Raw genomic sequence first — 17668 nt, 5'->3', positions numbered from 1 at the left:
CAAATGTATCACTAGGAGCTCTCTTAGCACACCATGATGAAGAAGGGAAAGAAAGAGTCATGTGTTACATCAACTGAACACTTGTAGGCTATGAATTGAACTATAAATCAGTTGAGAAGGCATGCCTAGCAATTGTATTTGCAACTTAGAAATTGCGACATTATATGCTGACTCATTCTATGAAATTGATAGCAAAAATAGATCCCCTAAAGTATTTGTTGAGCAAGTCAATGTTGACAGGCAGACTGGAAAAATGGATTATGGTACTAAGTAAGTTTGATATAGAATATGTTGATCAAAAAGTTATCAAAGGACAGGTCATTGTTGATCAATTGGCTGAAGCACCCTTACAAGATGACACACCATTGCACATCAAATTTCCTGATGCATAAATTCTGACAATAAGCACAAAATTTTGGGATTTGTACTTTGATGGCTCCTATACACAATATGGATCAGGTGCTGGAATTTTGTTCATCACACCTCAGGGACACATAATTCCAAAATCATATAGACTGCGGTTTCCATGCACAAACAATACTGCAAAATATGAAGTATTGGTTATTGGGCTCAAAATGGCTATTGAATGGAACATCAAGGAATCGTATGTTTATGTTGATTCACAACTTATAATCAACCAAATAAATGATGATTATTAAACTAAGGATGATAAGATCATGCCCTACAAACAACTGGTTGAAAATTTTAAAGAGCACTTTGAAGAAATAGCACTTACTCGGATCCCAAGAAATTAGAACAAAGTAGCAAATGCAATGGCTACAATAGTATCTCTTTTGCATAATCAAGAAAATCAACAAAATTAAGAATTCTTGGTGGAGGATATCTTGAATCCTACCATTGAATCCCAAAATACCCACATAATTTGCCATATATTTGGAACCGATCAATCTTTATACAACCAAACTTATCGATACCTAAAGTTGAATATCCTTCCTCCTGACCTATCCCACAATGAGAAAATAAATTTTATTCGTCAGTCATCTCACTATATTATCATTGTTGATATATTATATAGACGAGGTCTAGATAGCACTCTATTTAGGTGTCTTGAAAAAGAAGAATCTGAGAAAGTTCTTAATGAAGTCCACACAGGTATTTGTGGCACGCACTCAAGTGGTTTAACATTGGCTAAGAAACTTATTCGCTTGGGTTACTATTGGCTTACCATGGAGAGAGATTCATTTACACATGGTAAGAGATGCAAACAATGTTAGATCCATGGGAATCGCATCCACGCATCAGCACAAGAACTGCATCCTATGGTAGGTTCATGACCATTCTCCCAATGGGGTCTTGATTTGGTACGTAAGATAAACCCTTCATCTTCTAATGGACATAAGTTCATTTTGACTGCTACAGAGTATTTCAGTAAATGGATTAAAGTAGTGCCTTTGACGAAAGTGTCAGGAAAGCAAATATCATCATTCATCTTGAATTATATAATTTGTTGCTATGGAGTCCCTATGACCATTATCACTGATAATGGAAGACCATTTAAGAATAAATATGTGAAGGAACTATGTGACTGATTTCATATCCAACATAGATTTTCTACCCCATATTATCCATAGGGAAATGGTCAAGTTGAGGCATGAAATAAAACAATCTTAAAGATCCTGAAGAAAACAGTCAATGAAGCTGGGAAAGACTGGCATATTCAACTATTAAATCCTGCTCTTTGGGCATACCAAACTAGAATTCGCACACCAACGGGGGCAACTCCATATTGCTTAGTCTATGGATCAGAAGCCATATTCCTAGTAGAAGTAGAGATACCTTCTCTACAAGTATCCTTGAATGGTCTTATACAAGAAGAAGAAGAAGAAGTCTCTAGACTTCAAGAACTTGAGCTGATTCAGGAACGCCGCCAAAATACTAGAGATCATTTGAAAGCATATCAACAGAGAATGGTGAGAAGTTACAATCATAGAGTTAAGCCACACATTTTTCAGATTGGAGATCTAATTCTAAGGGAGAATCGAAAAAATCAGCAAGACCGAGAAAAGAAGGGAAATTTTGAACTGAATTGGTTAAGTCCTTTTGTTGTAGTAGTAGCATATGGCTCAGGAGCATACAAGTTATCTACACCTGAAGGTGATTGGTTTGATGAGCCCATCAATTCTATCCATCTCAAGAAGTTGTATGCTTGAGATATAAAGTCCTGGAAAAATGAGTAAAAAAAAGAGCATATAAAGTCATGAAGAAATCAATAAAATTCAGAAAAGCAGAAAATCCCTAAAAAGCATAAAACATCGAAAACAAAAGAAAAAAAATCAAATATGGAAAAAATGCTATAAATTTAGATAGTGAAAACTTGGTAAATAGGCGCTATCTAAAAGTGAGTTCTTCCATCTATGAGATCGCTTCGTGCACCTATCCACTCCATCCTATTTGCATCTATTGCTTCCATCTATCCTAGCTTATCCATTTCATCTTTCCAATTCATTGCTCTGAACCAGTAGTAGGAAATATGCAGCTTACCAACAATTATCAATCTTTGACATACTTAGTGTAGTCATTGTCTTGGATTTTATCAATCATATCTTCATTATATCCTACCATGGTTTGGATTTTGATCATTTTTCGTACATCTGTAATAAAGTTTATTTCTACTGGGGGAAAAATCCTAAATCCTTTTGCTAAGGTGATCTTTTAAACTTTGAAAATCCAAAACATTCTGAAAACTTAGAAAAAACAAAACACATAGGGTTTTGAAACAGATAATGAGTAACAAGACAATGAAGATCAAGGCATTTGTAACGAATTGAATCATGAAACTCATAATACAAGGAATCAACCAACATTTAATGAAGTATTATCAATACTTATTCATCATGTTGATTATATCAGATAATGACCATGAGAACATGTGTATGGCATACAAAATTCAGTGTTTATATCTTGATTTTTTTTGCTACTCATGTACACTATGCGACTCAAGGATGTTCATGACTAGAGAAGCTATGATGGGGCATGATTATTTTCTTTATTTGTTGTCTGTGGTTTATCTCTTATTAAGGTATGTAGTCGTCTAAGGATATAATCAACATAAGATCAAGGAGGACGTTCCGAGTCATGCATGAAAAGGGATAATGCTTGTCTGTTTTGCAAGAAATACTCAGGTCAGCTTGATTTATCATATCAAGTTGCTTGTATTGACTTGCTATATCAAAATCCATCTAAGAAATACTCGGGTCAGCTTGAATTATTATGTCAAGTTGCTTGTATTCTCTTACAATGTTTAAAAAGCTCAATGATGAAATCAAGCACTGTTATATGACAACATATGAAGAATGGAAGTATCATTTTAGTTAGATCATTTTAGATTAGATCATTATTAATCTAAATTATAAGCATTCATTGTTAGTTTCATTATAAGCATTTCATTCTATTCAGAGATCAACGATCATAAATAAAGATTGAGTATACTTGGACAAACAAAAACAACTTGCATTTGATCATTGTAGATTCATTTATCTTTAGAATCATTTCATTTAGTTGCATTCAATCATTTGCATTAGTTTGCATTTCATTAAGTGCATTTCATTGATCATGTGTAGTATATCATTTTTATTTGCATTAGGTTCACTATCACTTTAATTCATTTTTATCCATTAAAGTCATTTAGTTGCATCTTTGCACTTAGATTCATTTATCATATAATTTTAAGCATTTCACAATATCATCTCATTTATATAAGCATATGCATCATCATATAGGCATTCATCACACGAGTTTAATCAAGCATATCATTTAAGTTCGTATCATTTTCATTTACATCCATAACCATTAAATCACATCCATGATCATCAAAAATTAAATATGTTTCATGTAGATCATTTGCATCTCAAATCATTATATGCATACACATTAAATGTAAAAAATCAACATTCATTTATTATTAGAAGCATTCTCATATAGATCATTGCATTTGCATCATTTAAGTAAAGCATTATAGAATCATTTTCATTGTGCATCCATGATCATCAAAATCAAACATCAAAAGCATTTTCATTTCATCATCATTGCATGATATAGAACATCATCATCATGAAAATGAAAGAAAGAAAAGATCATCATAACATCATCCATCTAATCAATGCATATATAATCTATGTAGTGAATGCATATAGATCATCATCATCAAAGTAGCATGCATAATAAATTATATAATCAACATCATATAGGGTCCATGTTTGCATATCACCATAAAACATAAAACAGTCCAAGTATACAATGATATCAAAGAAATAATCAATAAAATACAATGTCCCAGGATACAAATCAATGTCTCATATCAACATGTCAACTAGGACGAAGAGCACCACTCTTTTCAGATGTTATAGGCCTCATTGATCCTCCTGCTCCCCTTGGATGAATCAATACATCTAAATCCTCTTGCAACATGATATCAACAAAATGTCAATTCTTGATCCAATCAATCGCTTCGATCAATCAATTAGCTATCATATCCGCTCACTTGAGATTTATATCAATCTCTTTGACCACATATTAGTGACGCTCATTCATCATGAGGCTACACATCTAGTCTATCCAAACTTCAGTTTACATCATTGACACTCATCAATCATGAAGTCAATCAAACTCTATCCTATCAGATCATCAAAGTTTCAAGTTTATATCATTCACCCTCATCAATCATGAGGTCAATCAAACTCTATCAATCATCAAATTAAGCAGAATATCAAATTAATCAAAGAGCGGACATTTCATGAACCAAAGTAGAAATTTAATTTAATTATCGTGAGATTAATTGCTCATCCAAATTTTTCAATAATTTCATGATCAATCTCCTGAGGGGGCACACAATCAAGATTTTTATCTTCATCAGGTGCATTATCGAGACTTGATTTAATCTTTGAAACAATGTTGTCTCAACATCATTTCAAAGAGGGGCAAAATGTATACACATACAATTGGCTGTGAGCAATTAAATAAATATTTAATATTTATTTAATAATTATTCTATTTGAAAAGATTAATTTATTTAATTCATTTCATGTCCTTCTATTAATTAATTTAATTGAAACATTTTATTAATTAATTCGTTATATCCTTTTCTTCTAGTCAATTAATTAAATATCTAAATATTTAATTATTCCTCTATCTACTATCTTATAGTCTCATTAATTAAATTATTTCTTAATTATTTAATCCCTTTTCCAACTCACCTTTCCATCTCCACTTCATCTCCCCTTTGCCAACTCATCCATCATGTGGCTAGATTAATTCAACAAAATAAAATAAAATAAAATCATTTATTAGCCACTTATCTCCAACTTCAAAAATAAATGAAATATTGTGTATGTACACATATTTCCTAACCTTCTTCTATATTCTCTCCAACATCCATATATCTTAGGAGGACTTGAGTCCACTTGTCCTCCCATTCCTACATCTTCTCCAACTATCCTATATCCTCTCAAGTCTTCAACTCAATCAAGGTGAGATGAGTGACACTTGTCTTCTCCTTCCCCCTTTCTCTCAACCTTCAACTTCTTTCTCATAGCCATCCAATTTCCAAGATTCGATCATCACCGTTGATCTCTGCCACCTAAGCTCATGCACTAAAAAATATATAAAAAGAAGTCTCCTAAGCCATTTTGAAACTAATAGCTAATCATATAGTCATTCTAGGAGTTTTTATCTTGCATACGTGAGTTTGAGTTTGAAGCAATTAGCAATTTTAAAATTTCTTAATATCATGTTAGCTTAAATCATTTGCATATTCATCTCATAGTATCAGTTAACTATCGGTCTATTCTTCATATGCCATCTTGGAAGCTACCAGTGCTTGTCTGAGAGAAAATCATCTACAACCAGGAACAATGGAGTTAGGACACAGTGAGATCATGAAGGTATAATCTTTTTTATTTCATGTTGTTTCATTGGTTGAAGCTAAATATTTCCTGTAGATTTCTTTTATATTATATGATGGATTAACAAGTTTCAGGTCAATTCTTTGGAGTTCAACTTTAGCCTCAACAATACCATCATAATCATTTTGTAGAAGTTATTCACTAATATTTGTAATGTCATCATGAAATGAATAAAAAGGTGTAGCATTATTAATAACATCCGTGAAAATACCATCATCATAGGATGCACATGTAAAAAAGTTGCGATATAGAAGATTGATTATCATGCATCACATCTTCATGAATGAGATGGGATATGCTATATAAAGGCACACATAGATCTATAAATATAAGGTGCAACAATTTAAATAATATGAGACAAACTATAGAGAAGAGAGGTCATCGTGAACTAGATGGGACCTCATATGAAGATAAAAAAAGGTGTATCATTTATAGAGCCATCGCTAATGATAGAACAAGCATAGCCACAATATATATCATCATGAGGTTAATGATCATAAATGGGTAACATGAGATTAACAAGTATATCATCAAGCACAAGTTAAGGGGGTTAAACTATTTCATCTGTGTCCATCCTACGAGGTGTTTTGTAAGGTATACCCTGAAAAAGTATGTACTTGTCACTATAATAATTCATATGATTATCATTAGGTTCGTGGATAAATGACGTGTATTTGATAAGTATGGATTAGTACTAATAAACTCCATGAAGGAAGAAAATAATTGGACATGTCATGAGAATTGGATAATGTGCAATGATGCATGAGCATCGGGTCGTTGTGGGTTTTCATGTTTTCTTAGAGAATTTGTGTTTGATGAAAGGGAATCTTGGAAAATATAATGCATAACATTGGTAATTGGGGGAATTGGGTAGAAGTGGAGAGAAGAGTTAGAGTCGACAGGGAGAGTGAGAGAGGGGACAAATCAAAGAAGAATGAAAGACCAATTGAATGCGTTTGGAAAAAGAGATCGACTCTGCTTCAGGACAAATTGTATGAGTCTTGGATTTAGGAGGAGAAGATAACAACTTGAAGCTACAAAATGAAAGAAAAGTCAAGAAGAAATGACTTCGATTATGTAAAGGATTGGGTTAAAGAGAAGAGAATGACCTCCCAGATAAAAACACCATAAGAGGAGTGATCAACCTGCAAAGAATGCCTGAGACTAAGTTTGGATTTTGTAAGCAATTCATCTATTTTGTTTTACAACAATAAATGAGCATTTTGGAATTTGTTTTTTGATTTATTAATTGATTTGCTACCTCAATTAATGTAATGTTTGATGCATTATTTTTGAGTTCCTGTTGCAACAACAATTCCTTGTCTTTCATTCGATATTCCTGTTGCATTTGTAGTCAAACTTAGTTTGTATTTGTTAATGTTGGATTACGTTGCCATCATAAAAATGTTGCCATGAATTTTATTAGAGCATGTGTGTGTGGGTGTGAGTCTGACTTACATCATATAACTTGGGAGATAAGAAACTAATAAAATTGGAAATGTAAATATGCATATCAACTAAGAAGTAAGATCTTAAAGGAACCACATAATAGGATTATCCATGGGGAGGATGATGAGATGAGAGATACATATCACCATGTTAAATCAAGCAATAATCAAGGTATGATAAGTAAGATGAAATGCAAACCTTAAAACATTAAAAAATGAGAGATAAGATCATAATAATACCATGTCTACCCTAAAATCAACGAATCTATAGTCCTAAGGTCAAACCTAGGGGGTGCAAGCATGGACAAATTTTTAAAAAATTAAATAAAAATAAACATCCCCTAAATGTGCTATCTAAATTAATTAATATGAATAATAAATACCCATAATAATGCATAATACAAAGTTGTGGGCATGGATATCAAGAATAGTAAAACATTAAATGCTAATTACAAAAATTATATGTGGATGCTAAAGAGTGGATAGGCTTGGAATTGCTACAAGTTTATTAGGAAGCACTAAAGAAGGGGTGTTTGGGAGTCGAGATAAACAAGGGGATAATTAAACTGCTCTCCAAATATGGGGACAAGTCTCTTATTAAAAATTGAAGGCCTATTACTCTATTAAATGTTTCCTATAAATATTAGCCAAGATTATTGCTTTCAGATTGGTGGACATCCTACCCAATTTTGTGACTAATACTTAGGCTAGTTTCATCAATGGCAGATACATACTTGAAAATCTTATAATCAGTTGGGAGGCAATGGATTGGGCCAAATACACCAACCAAAAAGTGGCTATGTTTCTAATTAACTTTGAAAAGGGATAAAATCAGCTTGAATGGAGTTTCCTTATCATGATGTTGGAATCTTTTGGATTTCCTAAAGAGTTATGCGAGATGGTTCAGGTTTGACTTAATAATGCCTCTACTCAGATGGAGGTCAATGGATGCCATACTCAACCTCTCAATTTGGAAAGGTTCATTATGGAGGGGTGCGCTTTGACTCTAGTCCTCTTTGTTATAGCAACTGATTCTATTTTTTACCTGCTTAGAGACTCTACTCTCTCCTCAAGGGTCAAGGGCATCACCGTGCCCAACAATGAGGACCTGATTAATATATGTTTTGTTGATGATATAACTCTTTTCTTAGAACTTCAAGAGACAAATATGGATTCTTTTATGGTGAAACTTAATTTATTTTGTGATGCTTCAGGGGATAAGATTTATGATGCCAAATTCACCCAGCTTGGGTGGGAAGATGCTCCCCCTACATGGCTGAACAAGTACAACAGTCATTGGGGAGGTCCATCTAAACAAATGAGATACTTGGGTATTTCATTTTCTATCAACCCATGTCTAAAAGATATGTGGATGTGGACAAAAGGGAAAATTAAGAACAAGTTGGCTAGATGGAATAAGCATTACCTGTCCATGGCTAGAAGGATGCAAGCATGCCAAAAGATTCTCTCCTTTTATAATCCTTACTACACCTCTGTGTGGATGTTCAAAAATTACCAAATCAATGATATCTAGAAAGTAATTAGGATTTTTCTTTGGTCTGATGGTAGAGGTAACAAGAAATGGCAATTCCTCAAGTGGAATTGGTGTTGCCTAAGCAAGAAGATGGGTGGCTCAGGTCTAAAGGATCTTAAGGTTGAAGGCATTGCACTAGCAGCTAAATAGATCTTTCACACCTTGGAGAGTAATGAATCATGGAAGGTTCTCATTAACAATAATGTTAGACTTGTTGTTCTTAAAAAGGCTAATACATGGAAGTTGCTCCCCTTTAGTAACCTCATTGCTGGTAATTTTCCAATTCCCTCGGCTTCTTCTAATATCTTCAAAGTGATATGGATGACTTGGGAATGTATTAGAAGCCTCGTTTCCCATAATATAATCCTCAATAATGATAACTCTTTGTGCAGTAAGAGGTCTATTTGGTGGAATCTATCCCACACAGGTAGGCCTCTTTCCCCGATTCAAGGGTGTTTTGCAAGCAATTGGAATTCTAAGGGTAATTTTTTATTTTAATAATATCATTATTAATAGTCAACTAATCTCTTTGAATTCTCTCAGCCAAAAATATCAATTGCCTCCCTCCAATTGGAGAACTTATTTTGTGTTGTGAGAAGCTTGTAGCAAATTGCATCTGCCCAAGCAGTGTTCGGTCATGGAAGACAAGTTCACATCATTCACATGGGTGGATGGTACACTACTATTGAACACCAATGCTAAAGTTGTTTACAATGCTCTTTGCTACAATATTGACTTGCTCATGAATTCTATTTGGAATTTGAATTGCAACAATACTGACTGGAAAAAAGTCTTTACCATCCTTTGGGGTAGTGTTATCATGCCCAAAAAGAAATCATTTAAGTGGTTATTTAATTTGAATATATTGCCTATTAAAAATAAACAACATACTAATGATATATGTAGTATTTGTAGAGTTTCTGAATCCATTATGCATATTTTCTTTGAATGTGTTATGGCTAAAGAAATTTTGAATCTATTTGGTATCAATTTTTTTGATAATTTTTCTTACTATATTGTTACTTTTGGTTACCTTAATGGTATTAAAAAGGACGGTAATATTTTTTGGGCACTTTTACCATGTGAAATCCTTTGGGCTATTTTGTTGGCTAGGAATGAAGAGAAATTTTAGGGAAAGGGTAGACTGTTTACCGAGTCCTTAAGAAGACTCATTGTTTACAATGTTGCAATGCATGTCACAATTGTTATGATACTATCAAATAATAAGTTTGAAAGATTCATTGAAGATGGTACAATTAGAATTTACCTCTCAAAGCTTTCAAATAGGTACACATAGTCCAAGTTTAAGGCTAAAAGATCTCTATTTGTTAATGCATTGGAGGCCTTTATGAGTGAAATCAATGAAGGCAAGTGAGTGGAAAGGGAATACCAAGTTCAATAACTAGCTGCAGCGGGGGCAATAAACTGAAATAGAAGCATCATCTAGTTGGAAGACCCCTTTGGGTGGACAATTTTGTCATTGTCTTTGAGTCCTATTTTGAGTACATGTGGATGTCCATTGACATGTGTAGGCATAAAACTCTTTTTCTATATGATCATGAAATGTATGAACTTATATGCATATGGTCCTCGGTGTATGAACTTATATGTATATGGTCAAGCAATGTAAGAGTTGTTGTATAGGCCCATTTTCATCTTAGGGCCCTGTGTATGGTTACAGTTTGATAAGAAGTAGTACACAAATATATATTGTCTCTCTACATGGTTTACCTGATACTGTGATGCCATCTATGATATTGTATCCATTTTCTCTCTATATTTAATATTAAAAAAAAAATGTGGAGGAAGGTGCTTACCTCTAGATTTAATGGAGAAGGATAAAACTGAAGCGACATTAAGATATGAGTTTCCATTGGTTTGTAAATGACATTCCTCGTAACACATGAATTTGACCTCACTAGTTTTGCACTTGTATTCTCAAATTCACTAAATTTGACTATGTATGTTTTATTCTCTAGATTGTCAATATTGAAGAATACTTGTAGAGGACTATCAAATTGCTTTGGGACAAGTTCTTTTAGGTCAACCCTCTAGAAATGACTAACTTCATAGTTGTGCCAATGATTGAAAATAACAAGATTCAAACATGTAAATATGCTTAAGTGGTGTGAAGTAGAACTAGGTTTTTGAGCTACTCTAATCAAAGTGATCCTAGTATGTTCTTTAAATGTATATGATATTTGGTATTTTTGGATGTCTAAACTAAATGCAATTAAATGTCGTTTAATACAAGACCATAGCATTAAATCATAGAAACATGTGTTTAGTCAACTCTAGGTGGGAGTTGGCTAAAACCTAAATTTTAATTTTAAAATTGCAAGAGTTAAATCCATGGGTCTAAGGTCAATTTTACACACAGAAGATTAATTTGCCAAAATTTGAGAGCAACTTAGTTCACATTTTATTGTTTTGCTTCCAACACATATAACTTGTGATTCTAAATTACATTTAGAAGTTATGATCAAAATAACATAGAAGTATATTTCAACCATCAAAATCAACTAAGTGCATAAAATAAGCAAATAAACAAGGAATATTTGATAGCGTGGATAAACATGAATAAATGATATGGGTATGTGTGTAAATGAAAGAGTAATAACAACTTTACACGATATTGTGTCATTTATCTATATGTAAATATATTAAGTAATTCTCTCAAAACAGGCACAAAACTAAATGAGACTTCACATGACTATGAAAATTTTCATATATATAAATACCTCTAATTAGATATAAAAAAAAAAATTATGTATACATACCAAATTTATTTTAGGAATTTTTTCCCCCTTTATTATCTTTTTTACTATTCTCTCTATTATAACCTCCCTTATTAAAAAAAAAATCAATTTTAAAATTTTAAAAGAAAATGCAACCAATAAGATTGCACAATTTTTTTTTTTAAGGACAAAACAATAAAACTACTGAATAAAGCATTAAAACTAAAATCTAAACAAGTGCCACATAGTAGCGAGTACTTGCCCTTTTAATATTGAAATAATAATTTTATTTTTTTTACACTTAGGTTGTATAATAATTTGAGATAATATATTATTGCAATAATATAATGGAGAGTGCCGACAATTGTAATAAACTCATAGTAATATTTATAACTAATTCAAACCTTACCAATAACCCCAATTCTAACCATAACATAATTTGTACCCTAGCCCAAATTTTTAGCCTAATTCTAACTCTAAATCTAACATTAATGTTAGTCTCAACCGGTGCTAAGAGGGGAGGGGTGAATCAACACATTACCAGTTTTACACAATTAAAACTTTTAACTCAAGTCTGTACAAACTTAATATTCATCAATATAAACAATTACTGCAGAAGAATATGCATGCATGAAAAGATACACAATGTCACCAAGATTTATTTCATGGAAACCCAAATAAGAGAAAACCACGGTGTGAGTAGGAACTCACAAAATTTGTACTCTTCTGGAGTACGCCCGGTGAAGAGCCATCCCTATTAGGAGATTACAAAGACACTGTTAGGTGCCACCCGATTAAGGGATTTTATTTAAGGCCTATCAATGCCTTTACCCTATTAAAGGTAGCCTAGTTAAAGGACTTAGGAACATCAATTAAGATGTCACCCGATTAATGGATTTTACAAAGGGACCTGTCAAAGTCCACCTGATTAAGGGATTTGAGTTGCAATGGTTAGAAAGCAACAGAAAGATGATCTACTGAAGTAGCTACTGATAGCTTGATCAGATCACAATGAAAATCATACTCTATCCACACCGGTTGTGTTTTCTCTACACAACACCGGTTTTATGCTTATACCTTTGGCTCTGCACTCTGTCGGTCCTCTGATCCTCAGCTCTGCACTCTACTGGTCGTCTGACCCTCGGCTCTGCACTCTGTTGGTCCTCTGACCCTTGGCTCTACACTCTGTCGGTCCACCTCATACACTCTTTGCTCTGCTAAATATTTTAGCACTTCCTCTCACTCTACTCTGCACTTTGGGTCGCCTTTCACATGATTTGCACTTTGCAAAGTTTACGATAAAGAATATTTTGAATGATCTCAAAATACTTTTTACATTCTTTGTCGTCACCTTCAGGTGTTTCCTTAATCAATGCAATCATAAATTTCGATAGATTTAGAATTCAAACCTTCCCACTCTTGCTCTGCATGCTGTGCAACAATTCTGCCAACTACTCAACCAATTTTTCCACTGCATCCTCCAAAAATAGTGACTTCTGGGTCGAGTTCAGTCTTTTAAATGCGAACCAGAAAATTCGCAAGTTATCATGGCTTAACTACATGATGACTAAAGTTGACTTCACCAACCTTTAGTTTGGTGTAGATACAAGCTCACCAACTTACCTTTTGTGACCGCAATTGAATAACTGATCATCACTCTGAGATTTTAGACAAACACCTATCTTCCTTCTGCTTCACCGGTATACCACTGCGCTCTTCATTGCCAATTCATCTTTTGATGTCGGTTTGCAGTGCTTCTATCAAGTCTCTTCTCCTGTTTTCCAATGAGGTTCTGGTTTGCATACAACCTCAAGCCTTCTTGCCTAAGTCACCTTTAGTGACTTCATTTTATCATAATGACCAACCTGAAGATCCGACCTCAACACCGATCTTCTTGAGTGACAGACCAGTTAGCTTAGTATGTCTTCCCTTGGGCTGATTGAACCTTGATCACTTGTCTCTTATCTTGCTTCCATGTTGTTTACAAGTCATCACTTTTGCTACTGAGATACACCACTCCATCGATACCACTCCACCGGTCAGTGTTAGACATCAACGACAAATCTCAGCAAATATATCGGTTCTCTGGATTAACTGGTTTTGTCAATGCCAACAATTAAATACAATATTAATCCCAATTTTTGCTTAATTTTAATCCTAGTTTAGAATCTAAGTCTAAGCCTAACTTTAATCTTAATTTAGAAATAATTTAAACTTTATTTTAACCTTAACCTTAACCCTTATTCTAACACTAACTCTTATTATAAACCTAATTTTAATCCTTATGATAATTATAATGATCTTATAATTATGATAATTAATAAGAATTAAGATTAAAGTTATAATATAATTAATACTTATAAATTAAGTTACAATCATTTATTTAAATTATTATAACCTTAAAATTAATAATAATAACCTTAATCTCAATTAATAATTATAAAATTAAAAAAATATATAATTATTAATAATAGATTTATTATTATATATTTTAGATAATGTTACTATTAATAAATTATTTAAAATTAATACATGAATCTTTATGCAATATTTTAGATTATATTTTTTTTTTGATCGATAAAAGGCCGAAGCCAAAGAATTCTTATTACTTAAAAAACAATTATAATTACAACTCCATTCAGTGTGGGCACGGGTAGGAAAGAGCGGAGGAAAGAAAACTTCTGGTCTAGCCCAGATCCATTAATGGATCAGAAAATATACAAGATTTAAGTTACAATAATGATGATGATGTAGGTCTCAGTGGATCCATGTCCCAGATGGTCTTGAAGAGGGCGTGTGAAAATCCATCGCATTAATTTGAGCAACAGACTACCATTCTCTGTGGGTGATGCCCTCTCTTGTGGGTGACAACTCTATCTATACTTGAAATAATTGAGTGGAGCAGGCCCTAACCCTTAAGCTACACAAAATACTCATGACATCTCTTAACATGATGTTAGAAAAAACGAACAGAGATCCAGCTGCTAAACTAAATTTCACAACTGATCATACCTGCCAGGATAATCACCCTGTTGTATCACAAAATCTCAAGATGTTAGCCACAAAGAAATTCCAGAAACATAACGTGTGGTCAGTGCTCAAAAAACCATCGAAGAGGGTTATGGATAAGCTCAATACTCAATCATGAAGCAGTCTTCCATAGCTAATTCTGCATAGAAACGGGGTGAGTTGCCATCCATCATAGATTTAATTAAAACATAGAGCCTACCACGCCATAATTGTTTAAAAATGGAAATGCTTAAGGGAAATGAAAAACTTCCACAAAGAACCAAATCCTATTGAACTAGCGAGCATTAAAGATCACAGATGAGCAAATACTGAGGATAGTTAAGGAGAAGTTGAATTTGAAAGAGTATGTATATATGTGTGTGTGTGTGTGTGTGTGTATGTATATATGTATGTATATATATGTGTGTGTGTGTGTGCGTGTGTGTGTGTGTATGTATGTATATATATATATATGTGTGTATGTATGTATGTATGTATGTGATGCTCTGCAAAAAGGATTAGAAAATTTGTTTGATAGCAACACACACAAGAGCACAAGAAACAAACGTTAGTGTTAGCAACAAAAGATTATCCTAAACAGGCATATCAAGAGAGATATTAAGCATGAAATAGAAAGCATATAAACATAGAATGAAATAGCTAATCAAGATGCTCATAGTTGCTCCTCCCTTGTTCCTCTCCTCTCCAAGTCCCAAATGAGTGTAGCTCTCAGCTTTTAGCACTAGCCATGGATGCCATATGGAGATTCAAGATGGTTGAATATGATAAGCAAATACTATGCAAGAGTAGATAGTGATGCTATGAAAAAGCTCTATGCTAATGCCTGTATAACAACAATACTCTAAATGCTTCCCTTTTTGCTTGAGGAGAAGGGTTCTATTTATAGAAGAAATGGGGAAATGAAGGGTTAAGATTGAATGGTTTAATCAAGGGCCAAGTTTGAAAGTTGGGGATCCATGTGCACAATTGGCACCAATAAAATGGTGACAAGTGTCAACATAGGATTGGGTTGAGAGAAGAGGTTGGAGGCATTAAAGGCCTGAGAAGACCTCATGGTTATCTAGAAGGTAAGGGTCAAGTCTAAATTAAGATTACCCATTGGATTAAGAGTTAATCCAAGGATAAACCTTTGTGCAAATGATTAAGAGATAATCATGGTCAAAGCATTAAAGGCTTGATGAGACCTTTGGGTTGGGTAGAGGTTGAGTCAAAACAAATGTTTTAACCATGTGGGAGGGTTTGAGGTAACCATTAATGGTTATTGGAGACTTTGGGGATTAATTGGTTGAAGGTTGAAAGCCTTCAATGGTTATCAAAGACTTTGAGGGTTAATTTGTTGAACACACAAAGCATTAATTGCTTTTCAAAGACTTTGGAGTCTTTGAGAAGTGACTCCAATTTGCTTAGAAATGTGACAATATTTAGGGGATGGATTAGGCTAATTAGGAAGGGTTTAGAAGAATCTAGAAGGGGTTTAGGCATACAAGTGGATTTTGTAGGAAAATGCAAGTGGGAGAAATTTTGGTATTTTCAATTAAAATAAAATCATTTATTTCAATTAAATGGTGTAAGTTGAATTTGGATAAATATTTAAATAAATATTAATTTATTTAAATGAGAAAAAGAAGATAAAGCATTTAAAATGCTTGAAGACTTTGAGGGAAACCATTAAAGGCTTGAAGACTTTAAGGAAAACCATTAAAGTCTTTAAGAAGACTATAGAAGGAAGCCATCAAGTTTGAAGACTTTAAAGCCATCAAGTTTGAATACTTTAAGGGAAACCATTAAAGGTTTCAAGTGGGTGAGGATAAATAGGATTTTAAATAAATAATTTATTTAAAATAGTTGTGCAACTTGCTTTTGTAAGAAAATACAAGTGGGTGGAGGATAAAGGTGATTTAAATAAATTATTTATTTAAAATAATTGTGCAACTTGCTTTTGTAGGAAAATACAAGTGGGTGGAGGATAAAGGTGATTTAAATAAATTATTTATTTAAAATAATTGTGCAACTTGCTTTTGTAGGAAAATGCAAGTGGGTAGAGGATAAAGGTGATTTTAAATAAATGTTAATTTATTTAAATGTGAGAGGTGGGATTTTGGGGGATTTAAATAAATATTAATTTATTTAAATGTGAGAGAAGATTTAATTAAATAAATATGATTTATTTATTTAATTAATGGTCTGAATTTGGTTAAGTGAATTAAATCAAATAAATTGAATAATTTATTTAATTAATAGGAGAAGAGGGTTAAGATGAATTAATTAAATATTAATTTAATTAATTATTAATTGATGGTTAAATAATCAAATAAATACTAAGTATTCATTTAATTAAGTGGACAGATTTATGTGACTACATTTGCCCCTCTTTGAGACGGTGCAGTTTATCGCGTCGTTTCAAAGAAAGAAAAATAGGTGTGAAGAAATGCCCCATAAAATGTAAATTTAATGGGTGGTATGCCCCCTCGAGGGATGGGCCGAATTTTTTTGAAAAATCGGGTGATCTCTCGAAAAAGAATGAAAAGCGGAGGGGAGGTAGAATAGAAGAAATTAGAACTAATGATGAAAGAATGGGATAAAATGGAGTGAATATGAAGAAACAACAAGCCAACAAGTACCCTGAGGTCATGCAAGAGATACATAGCAGATGTAGTGTGGGGTTTGGATTGATGCTATACAATTGATCAAAATTGGTTGGACAATCTGGTGCAATCGGTTTAATTGCCCCGGTCAAGTCAAAGCGTGACAGTTGATGTCAGTTGGTCGCTTGGACATGATAAAGTCTGAGTAAGTGAATCAAAGTGACCTGATGTGACTTAGACAATTGATGTAATTGTCCGATGAAGTCAAGGTATATGAAGCAAAATACTCGTTGAGACGTAGACAATTGATGTAATTGTCCGTTGGATTGTGTTTGATTGGTTGATCAATTGATAGTATGTGCGTGTGATGGATGATTGTGGGGAATCATGGCAACCCCGTTGAGACTAGGTC

Source organism: Cryptomeria japonica, chromosome 5 (genome assembly GCF_030272615.1).
Source record: "Cryptomeria japonica chromosome 5, Sugi_1.0, whole genome shotgun sequence".
Lineage (NCBI taxonomy): Eukaryota > Viridiplantae > Streptophyta > Pinopsida > Cupressales > Cupressaceae > Cryptomeria > Cryptomeria japonica.
Note: the sequence above shows the minus strand (reverse complement) of the source record.